Genomic DNA, 11,967 nt, shown 5'->3' on the forward strand with positions numbered 1-11,967 from the left:
AAATAAATGTTAAATGAATAAAGTATAAAAAAGACATGACTGGAAGAAAACACAGGTTGACTTCAACATCAACTTTGGAGCCTCAAATTTTAGTTTCAGACTTTGGGACATTGGCATGTATCTAGAGGTAGAGAAATAATCGAACAATCTAGGAGTGTAATGGAACATTACTGAACTCTAAGAAGCGTCAAATGCAATGAGTTTCAAGGACCCAGGAAGATTTATTTGAAATGACAATGAGATTACCAATAACAACAACAGCAAAAAATACAGAACCAAAAGAATAATAAATACAAAGACTCTAATTATGTACATGGAATCACATGGAGAAGCAACAATGGTTACTTATTTTTAGCATCATTTTGTCAGAACATGAAAAGAGATATATCTCTTATTTGGTTATTTAACTTTTTCATGAACATACTTTACACGTATAATAAGAAGTAACTTCTATCAAAAGTTTTTTTAAGGGCAGCTAGGAGGACAGGAGTACAAATCCAGCCTGACACTTGTGTGACCTTGGGCAAGTCACTTAACCTTGACTGCCTCACATCCAGGGCCATCTCCAGTTGTCCTGATTCATATCTGACCACTGGACCCAGATGACTCTGGAGGAGAAAGTGAAGCTGGTGATTTAGCACAGCACCCTCTCACTCAAATCCAATTCATGTGCTTGTCATGGCATCCTCCCTGATGTCATGGTCTTCTTTGAAAATGAAGGACAAACATTTAAAAAAAGGAAAACATTAAACCCCCCTGGGTTCTTAAGCAATATATATATATATATATATATATATATATATATATATATATATATATATATATATATATTAAGGGGCAGTTAAGTGGCAAAGTCGATAGAGTATCAGGTTTGAATTTAGGAAGATCCATCTTCCTGAGTTCAATTCTGGTCTCAGAATACCTTTGTGACCCTGGGCAAGTCATTTAACCCTGTTTGCCTTAGTTGCCTCATCTGTAAAATGAGTTAGAGAAGGAAATGTAAATGACTCTAGAATTTTTAACAAGAACACCTCAACTAAGATCATGAAAAATCAGGTACAATTAAAAAAAACCAACTCAACAAAATGTAATTAAATTCTTTCTTGTTCTTTCAAATTCATCATAATGAACATTCAAAAATGCATGTTTATTGAACTCAATGAAATTATTTATGACTCGTTTGTCATATAAACATTAATTATATACCACACTCTAATAGAGGTATGCTCAGTGGAAATTAAAGTATGTAGGACTACCTGATGTTACACTAAATGATTTCCAATGGTGGCTCCTTTTTTTATATACTTTTATTGGGTTTTGTGGTCTTATTCCTTGCTATTTTTTCTGGATTTTGTCAAATAAAAGTGACAATGGTCTGTTTGTCAGCCATGGTCACTTTCTCATTTGATACTTCTAATTTTCTGTTTATGAAGAAACTATAAAACTAAACTTCTTAGAATCTCACATAATAGGGTAAACAAGGTCTCAAAGAAAACCCCATAGAGAAAGTACTAGTTCATCAGCTCAAAGAAAAGGCTTTTCCTTCCCTTCCTCCTTGAGCATATTGCTACATATGTGGAAAAAATTGGAGTAAGGGGGGAAAATAAGGGAGTTTGAATCTTGGCTATTATTTAGTACTAATATCTTAGATCAGTCTACAAATTGACTAATAAGCATTATTAGCACATAATGCCAATTACTGAACTAGATTCTAGGAATAGAAACACTAACCTAACAATACATTCTCTACCAGGAAACATAAGCATATTCTGAGGGGTAAATGTAGGAAAAGCTAGGCCTTATTTTCTTTCTTATCTGAAAAAAATGATGGGATTGGGTTAGTTGATCTCAACCTTTAATTCCTCTAATATTAGATGACTAAAATTGTCCATTTACTGACCTCCAGATAAGTAAGGTCATTGCTGTAATAATAAAAATAATTATAGTTATGCTTTTAATTTTCCAAAGAACTTTTATATGTCTGTTCTCATTTTATCCTCCAATAACCTTTTAGTATAAATAAAACAGTTCGTTTTATCTTTCTTTAACAGAGAGGAAAATTCAAGCACATGCAGGTCATGTGAGTTCTCTAATTCCATAGCTAGTGTGAGAGTTTTGGGGTCAGACTAATTTTTTTTTCAATTTTTTTCAATCTGATTTTTTTCACACCCAGTACTGTGGTGCTCAGAGGAACTGGTCATGAAAGATATGTATCTGGCTGCCAAAAAAATAGGAATCAAAACAAAGGCATCATTTTACAAGATCAGAGTATTCAGACCAGATTTTAGATCTCAGGATCACTTAGTCTATGCTTCATCCCCCATTTTATAAATGAGGTTGTGACTTGTCCAAGGTACCTTGAGTAGAAAGTAGTCGAGTGGGGATTCTTTAGTCTTGAAATTTCAGAAAATCTCTCTTAAAATTATGTTTGCTATCTCATCTCTATAAACATATCAGAAGTTTGTTGTTGTTGAATCATTTCAGTTGTATCTGACTCTTTGTGACTACGTCTTGAGTTTTCTTGGCAAAGATACTGGAGTAGAGTGACATTTCCTTCTCCATCTCATTTTTTTCACAGATAAGGAAACTGAGACAAACAGGGATATGTGATTTGCCCAGGGTCTCATAACAAGTAAGTATATGAGACCAGAATTGAACTCAGGAAGATGAGTTCTCTTAACTCCAAGCCCCACACTCTATCCAATGTACCACCTAGATGCCCTAGAAATTTATAACATGCTTATTCTATGGTTCAACTATTTCCCACAGAACCAAATTTGAAACAAAGTCTCTCTTAAGAACTATGACTCCCCTTATAAAAAATGGCCTCATTCTTGTTTAAGAGGTTTAAGGCTCTTGGATACAAAACAGATTTTGAGATGACTAGCTTCCTATATTCTGACTGAATTTACACTACAGAGACCAACTCCTCTCATATTTAAAATGATAAAACGTCTCTTCTTAGGACACAGTTGCAGTGTACATTCCCCTAATCCATCCAGTAAATAATATTTATCATATCCCTGTGCACCAGATGTAAACAGTTGCTAATACTTGCCTCATGCTGCCCTGGCCTAATAGACACTGTTTCACAACATAGAAATAGAGCTAATTTTTCTCTTTTGCCTACTCCTCATCCTTCTCTGTGATTTCTCTTCTTTGAACCTGAGAGGTTCTAACTTGACAATGAAACATTAGTCTTCCATCCAAAACTTTGACCCGGTCATTATGTTTCTTTTGGATCTACGGGGAAAAAGGAAAAAAAAAAGAAAAAAAGATTGTCGAGAACCAAAAATTCCTGAAATCTCAACATTTTCTGGTCAGTCTTTCCAATGGTTAGAACATAATCTGGTTTCCAAAAGGGTACAGAAGAACAACTTAGAGTGACTGTCAGTTTACATATTATGAATACCAAATTAAGTTCAAAGAACCTGGGAAGAAATAAAATGCTATCTGCATCCACAGAAAGAACTGATAAATATAAGTATATATGTATATATATATATATATATATATATATATATATATATATATTGATTTTACATACATGGGTATGTATATATACACACACACACATATACATACATTTGTATTTAATGGTAGCCATCTCTGGGACAGAAAAGGAAGGGAGAGGGAAGAAAAAAAGGTTAAAAAAAGAAATTTTATATAACTTTATTATATATTTAAAAGGAACAGCAAGTATACATAATAGATTTGCAGTTTCATATGCAATCATGTTTTTATTATGCTTTGTTATGGAGAGTCTTCTTTTATTCCATAAATTAAAATTACATTAAAATTTTTTAAAGTGGATATGGGAATCCTATATTATATTAATTTTTTCAGGTATCTTATAGACCTAAAATGAATCTTTGGGGCAATATCCTGTCATCCCTTTTTTTTATTTATTGAATTATTTTCTCTCTCTCTCTCTAGAGGACTGTGATGGAATAATTTTCTCTGTTTGAGAGGAAAATTTTCCTCTACTGGGAACACATGGGTAATTTTAATCCCATTCATCAGCATTCATTGTATTCCTTGACAGTATCATTAAAGTAATAGATCATAGGATCATAGATTCAGAGTTAGGGAGCATTTTAGAGATCATTCGAATAGTCTAGTCACTTCATTTTACAAAGGAAAAAAATTGAATCCCAGTAAAGTGAAGGGACTTGCCCAGGGTCACACAGGTAGAGACAGCTAGATTTGGAAACCAAGATGACAGTTGAGTCAATCAAATAGGACAGATTCACTGCTGTATTGGTATCCCTGAGATAGTAAAAGAGCCAGTATAAAGATATGGCAAAAAAGATAGCACAGGAGGAGTAGATGTTGGTCATGATCTGCATGGGAGAGAGTATCCATGACAATAAGATCAAAAATCTAGGGGTGGCTAGGTGGCGCAGTGGATAGAGCACTGGCCCTGGAGTCAGGAATACCTGAGTTCAAATCCAGCCTCAGACACTTAATAATTACCTAGCTGTGTGGCCTTGGGCAAGCCACATAACCCCATTTGCCTTGCAAAAACCTAAAAAATGAAAAAAACAAAAATCTATGGAAGTATCTAAAAGAAAAATCTGAACAAAACTAGATCAGGTGACATACTATACCTGGAACCAATCAAATAACTAGATGAAAAGAAAAGCCAGGAAGACAGAACCACACCAGAACATGGGGGGACATTGGACTTCCCAGTCCCTAGGTCTTGAGGTTCACTAACCAGGACTCATTTTAGTCAGTGAAATGACCAACATGAATAAAAAAGAGGAAAAAATATCCAAGATTTAAAGTCTCAGGCTATTTAAGGCAATTGTCCATAATTACATGAATATATACTCTTGAATATGAGGACTATTTCATTTCTGTCTTTGTATCCCTAGTGACTTATCACCAGCACCAAATAAATACTTGATTAATTATCCAAAAGGAAAAGCATCATTTTTACCCCCACCCCCGCCAGACTCTCTCCTTTTATCTGCATTGCCATTCCTGTTGAGGGTACCACCATCCTCCCAGACACTGAGGCAAACCATGTTGGAGTCACCCTCAGCAAATCATTCTCATCCACCACTATCCTAATTTGTTGTCAAATCTTGTCATTCATCCTCTCACCATTCATACAGTCATTATCCTGTTCAGTCTCTCATCAATTCTAACTTTAACTATTGAAATAATCTTCTAATTAGAGTCTTTGTCTTCTCTTCCCATTCCAATCCATTTTTTACTCACCTATCTCAGTCTGAACATTTCAAACACACATACCTACCTACACAGGTGCGTGCACATGTGTGCTTGCACACACACACACACACACACACACACAGAATCAATAAACTCCAGGATCTTCATATTGTCTCTAGGATTATATTTAAAATCCTCTTTTCGTCATTTTAAGGCCCTTAAGAATTTAATCCCTTTCACCAACAGTCTTCTTACACTTTATTCAACTGAACTGGCATAGTTGATATTCCTCTCATACAAAATTTCATCCCCATCATCTGTGCTTTTTCCTCTAGCTATCCCTCATTTCCAGAATGTTCTCTCTCCTCATTTCTGCCTTCTAGCTTTCCTCACATCCTTTATGATTCATTTCAAATCCCACTTTCTGTGGGAGGTTTTCCCAATCTGCTGGCCAACACTCACCCCACCACTTCCTTCAATAATGCCCTCCCTTAGTTTATCTTAATTTACATCTGCAATATACATCTCACATATGAATAACTAATTCATATATATATATATACATATATATGTGTATATATATATATATATAAAATCTAACTCATTAGAATATGAACTCCTTGAGGGCAGGTGCCATACTTTATTTTCTTCACATTTCCAGCCTTAGCACAATACTTGTTAAATGCATAATAAATTCCTGTTGATTGACAGAGTGACTGGTTGATTAATATCTGTATATAAAACTCTTGGGAGAAAACTCTCTCCTTTCTCCTTACTGTCTTTGCTATGAGGTAATCTGAACCTGTAGAAAAACTGATTTGTTTGTCCTGTATCTCCAGGTTTTTCCATCTCTAATGGGGAAAAAATAGTACAAATACAAATATAATACAAATAATACATAACTCACTGGTCTAACTTCCATCATGCATCATACATCTTGGGGCTTGGGTTTAGTGTGGGGTTATTTAGGGAAGGAGGATTGGATATGAAAGAACTTAACCTTTAAGTGGAGAAATTTCTTTTTTAAAATTTATATATTTAAGGCAATAGGGTTGAGTGACTTGCCCGAAGTCACATACCTAAGGCAATTATTCTGGGTCTGAGGGGAATTTGAACTCAGGTCCTCCTGACTCCAGGGCAGGTACTCTATCCACTGTACCACTTAACTGCACCCCACCCCCAGTGGAAAAACTTCTTCAACACTTACACTGTAATTTGTCATCTTAGAAGGTTGCACTGAGAGAGTTTAAATGATTTACCCAGGATCACAAAGTCAGTTTGGGTAGAAAAAGGACTTGAACCCAGGTCTTCCTAATTCTAAAACTAGTCATCTATCTATGCACCATGTCAAAGATGCCTCTCTAATGTGAGATAATATCCTAATTTGACAAAGGAGGATGAAAAGTAAAAATTTCTCCCACCCCAGCAGCAACATCACTGCCAAGGAAGAGACTGCATTTTTCTTCACACAATCTAATTTCTAAACTTCAAAGTTATCTACAACTAGAGGCAGACTACACTGTGCTCTGGGGTGGTCCATCTTCTTTGCTGGAGTCAGAGAGCTGTGATGCTGACAGAAGTTTATGAAGAGACTATTAAAGGAATGAGAGAAATCAAAACAAATGCAGAAGATGTTGGCTCTGTCTGAAATGCTGTCTGAAGCAAGGCTCATCTTACAGCTAAAAGGCATGCCCTGAAATTTGTCCAGGCATTAAAGTACATTTATGAATAATTACCATAAATTTAAATGTAGGGTCTAAGATTAAGCCTATTTGTGTAACAAATCCAAAGGCTGTGTTTGGAATGAGGATAGTGGGAATGTAAAAAGGGAGGACAGAAGGATGCCTTTTGTTTTATTATTGAAAATTAGCTTAATTTATTATACCTATTTTGATCTTTAATGATCTCTTTTATGGGAATTATTCTGATTATTTCCACTATATTTCATTTTACAAGTGTTGTCACTACAGCCATTTTAATACACATAACCAGTTCCTCCATGTTGTAAAACTTCTAACTGAAATTGGGCCTAATTTGCCTGAGGCCTGGTACCCATTCTGTAGAGCTTCAGGCATTTTAACTTCCTTCTCAGCTCTATTTTTGTTCCCCCAAAAGGAAGTAAATAGTAGGCTTTAGTTTAATCACTTAAGCCAGGATAAGTGGTGTGTAAATTTGACTCAAAATCCAACTGTCTCACCTGTGTCCTTACTCAGGTTAAAGAAAACAATTTGTACCCACAAAAAGTTATCGAAGGATCCAGTTGCACATCCCATTCATTGTACAGCAGATTTCTCCATTTCTGAAATTATTTTCTGTAATCTGCATGGTACCTTTAGCTAAGACCCATGACACAAACTGTATCCTCTCTAAAAATTAATATAACTGTTTAAGTCAGTTTTTAGATTTCCAACTGAAGAAACCTCTATAGTGCAGGAATTTCTCTGTAAGAAAATGCCCAGAATTGAAAAGTAGAGATGAAAGATGATGAGGAGGCAGAGAGTTGTACAAATGAAGATGTGGAAAAGGGATCAAGAGAAAGTGAGAAGGGCCTTAAGTAAAAGCGAATATAATATTTATGCAATAATAGCATTTATTTTTGCTTTCTTATACTTAGTCAACCAACAATTAAGCGTTTACTTTGGACCAAATGCTATATTTTGTGTCAGAGTACAAAGAAAGGCAAGAACAGAATTTCTGCTATGGAGAAGTTCACATTCTAATGGAGGAGGCAAACAAGTAAAAAAGCAAACAAAAAACCCCCTAAGCATATACAATATATATATACAATGTAAATGGAAAGTAATCTCAAAGGGAAGAAATTAGCAGCTAGGGGAAAGGAGGAAAGGAAAGAAAGAGGAAGGACCAGAAAAGACTTCTTGCAGAAGATAGGATTTCAGCTAAATCTTATTTTTAAAATTTTGTTTATTTTATTTTTAATTTATGGAATAAAACAAGCATTTCCATAACATATTATAATAAAATTGATTGCACATGAAACTACAAATCTATCATGTAAAATTTGCTATTCATTTTAATTATATAATTAAATTATCATGTAATTTTCTTTGTCTTTTTTTTCCTCTCTCCCCACCTCTGCTTTAGACATGGCTAGCATTAGGCAGAAATATGTAAGGATATACAAAACCATTCTTTACATACTTCTATTTATTAGTTCTTTCTTTGGATTCAGATGGTATCTTCCTTCATAGGTCCTTTATAGTTAATTTGATGGTAATGTTAGTCCTTTTTCTCAAAGAAAGCCAGAAAGTGATGCCATCACAAGCAAGTGAATTGGATTTGAGATATGCTAAGCACCAGCTTCATTTTCTCCTCTGGATGCTCCTCTGAAGCCAACTGGGTCTAGGGGATGGTATGAATCAGATTGATTGTAGATGACATTGGATGTGAGACAATCAAGGCTAAGTGACTTGCCCAAGGTCACAGTATCAAGTGTCTGAGGTAAAATTTGAACTCAGGTCCTCCCAGTTCCAGGGCTAGGGTTCAATTCACTATACTCCCTAGCTTATTTAGGTATTTATAATAGTCAAAATGACTTATCCATCTTAAGTTGTTCTTAAACCAATATTGCTATTACTATAAACAATGTTATCAGGGTAGCTAGGTGACGCAGTGGATAGAGTACTGGCCCTGGAGTCAGAAGGACCTGAGTTCAAATCCAGCCTCAGACACTTAATAATTACCTAGCTGTGGGCCTTGCGCAAGACACTTAACCCCATTGCCTTGCAAAAACTAAACAAAAACAAAAACAAAACCAATGTTATCTTGTTTCTCTCATTTCACTCTTCATTACTTCATGAAAGTCCATGTTTTTCTAAGATCATTAAGTTTATCAGTCCTCACAGTAGAATAATATTCCACCAGCTTGTTCAGTCATTCTCCAATTGATAGACATCTTAGCAATTTCCAGTTCTTTGTCACCACTAAGAGAGTTACTATAAATATTTTAGAACATATAAGTTCTTTTCCTTTTTCTCCAATTATCTTTGAAAAATAGGAGGGGCAGTTAGGTGCATGCCTTGGAGTCAGGAGGACCTGAGTTCAAATTGGGTCAGAGATACTTAATAATTACTCGGCTATGAAGTCACTTAACCCCATTGCCTTGCAAAAGAAAGAGAGAAAGAAAGAAAGAAAGAAAGAAAGAAAGAAAGAAAGAAAGAAAGAAAGAAAGAAAGAAAGAAAGAAAGAAAGAAAGAAAGAAAGAAAGAAAGAAAGAAAGAAAGAAAGAAAGAAAATAGACCTAAGAGTAGTATTGCTGGGTCAAAGGGTAACACTTTGGGGATAATTCCAGATTCCTCTCTTAAATGGTTGGATCAGTTCACAATTTCATCAATAATGAATGTGTCCTAGTTTTTTCCACATCACCTCTAACATTATTCTGCTTTCCCCTTCAATCATTTTAGCCAATTTGATAGGTATAGGATGATTTTGTTTTAATTTACATTTCTCTAACCAATGATTCAGCTGAATCTTAAAGGAGCACAAGGAACTCAGGAGCCAGATGTGAAGAGGGAGAATATTCTAGAGCCAGGAGTTGACCAGTGCCTATTCAAGACATGGGGTGAACTATGAAGTGAACAGCATCTAGGTCCACGGCACAAAAGTTGTAGAGTACCATATTTCCCCACATATAAGATGCACCCTTTTTTGGAAATTTGGGGTCTAAAAACTGGGAGCATCATACAGTGGTTATAGATTTTTTATTTGCATTTCCCACTTTTTCACACTTGTAGTCTTTGTGCTCATTGTTTCACATTTGTTACCAGTATATTAGGCTATTTTTTTGCCATGAAATGGTTCAGAAAAGATTTTCTTATAGTGCTGAATTCCAGTTCAAAGTGATCCAGTTTGCAAAAGTGAATGGAAAGTGTATTGCTGAACATCAGTTTGGTCCTCTTCCAGCTGAGAAAACAATCCAAGACTGGCTACAAGAGGAAGAAACCCTCCTGAAAAAGCCCCAGCAGAAGGTCATGAGAGGCAAGACTGGCTTGAGTTAGAGAGGGAATTGAAAAAATGAATTGAAGAGCAAAGAGCCATTGGAATTCCTGTGTCCACAAAGATGGTTCTGCAGGAGGCCAGAAGAATTGCTGATGATAAAGAAGTGATTGATTTCAAAGGAGGACACAGTTGGTGCTTCAGGTTCATGAAATGGATTGGACTAAGCATGCATCCACACACCAGGCTTGCCCAAAATATGCCTGAAAGCTATGAGCAGAAGATCCTTGAATTTCATGATGAATAAAACTTGAGTTCAATAACTTTATATAATACATGTTTTTTCAAATTTTGAACCCCAAAATTAAGGTGTGTCTTATACATTGGGGAAATATGGTATATGGAGAAAAGTAAATATAAGACTGAAAGGTGTCGGTCAAGTGGGGAGGTGGATGGTATAGTCATGGTAAAAGGGACGTTATCATATAACTATAGTATAAATATGAAAGAAAAAGGGAAGGGGAGTATATTCTAAGTAACAATGCTAGGGGCAAAATAACCTGGACATGACTTTTGTCATGGCTGCTGATATTATTTCCCAATGGCAGGCATTTTCACTGCCTGTCCTTCCATGCCTGGAATATTATCTCCTAATCTCCACCTTGGTTTTTCCTGCTTCCTTTAAGGCCCTACCAAAATCCCACACTCTACAAAAAAAATTTTCTCATTTCTTCAATGCCCATACCTTCCTTATGTTGATTCAACTTCAAATTATCTTGTATCTATCTAGCAGTTCATACATTGTCTCCTCCATTAGACTCCAGGGAAGGGACTGACTTCTCCTTTGATTCATATCTCCAAGCACTAAGCATAAGGTCTAGTAGACATTTAATAAATATTTATAGAGTGATTGACAGTGGTTTTGGCAATTGCACAAATTATGAAGGAAATGGTTTATCTTATAGTTCAACTGCAGATAGTATTAACTTTGTTCACCAAATATTACTTGTGATAGAAAATACTTTCTTTTTAAAAAATAGACCAATTTGGGGGGCAGCTAGGTGGTACAGTGGATAGAGCACTGGCCTTGGAGTCAGGAGGAATTGAGTTCAAATACAGACTCAGATGCTTAATAATTGCCTAACTGTGATCTTGGGCAAGCCACTTAACCCCACTGCCCTGCAAAAACTAAAATAATAAAAATAAAATAAACCAATTTGCTGAGCATTTTGAGAGTCATTCTGCAGAGGATTAATTAGACAAAACTGGCAATAAATGTCTCTACTATATGAAGCAGAGGGGAAGTCAAGAAAAGGAAGGCTATTCTAGGAGTAAGAAATGTATTTGGAGGACAAAATATGCTTTGCAGAAGCAGTCTGCTCTGAGAAACAATAAATACAAACTTACAATTGCAAAACACTTTTGTGAACATTGTGTGAGGGATGATCAAAAGATACCCAGACCCTTGATTTCCTCAACTTTAAAATGATCCATTAGATCAATTAAATGACATCTCCAGTTCTCTCCTTCCTGAATATTCTTGAATATGCATTTTCTTTTGTGATTCTTACAACTACCCTGAGTTCTTGCTTCCCCATTTGGCAGATGAGAAAACTGAAGCCTTAAAACACTAGACAATAGTCACAGTTAGTAGGAAGGGATATGAGGATTCCAACCTTAGTCTTCTGCTTCCAGATACAGTGGTTCTTTAGCCAATGAAGAGAATTCCAAGGGGCAGATTGAGCTGCCTTCCCCCATAAAGAGCAAAGTAATATTAATAATATCAGGTCTTTGTTGACTGAAAGAGTTGAAAAAGTTAGATAAAGAACAAAG

Source organism: Macrotis lagotis, chromosome 5, assembly GCF_037893015.1.
Source record: "Macrotis lagotis isolate mMagLag1 chromosome 5, bilby.v1.9.chrom.fasta, whole genome shotgun sequence".
NCBI lineage: Eukaryota > Metazoa > Chordata > Mammalia > Peramelemorphia > Peramelidae > Macrotis > Macrotis lagotis.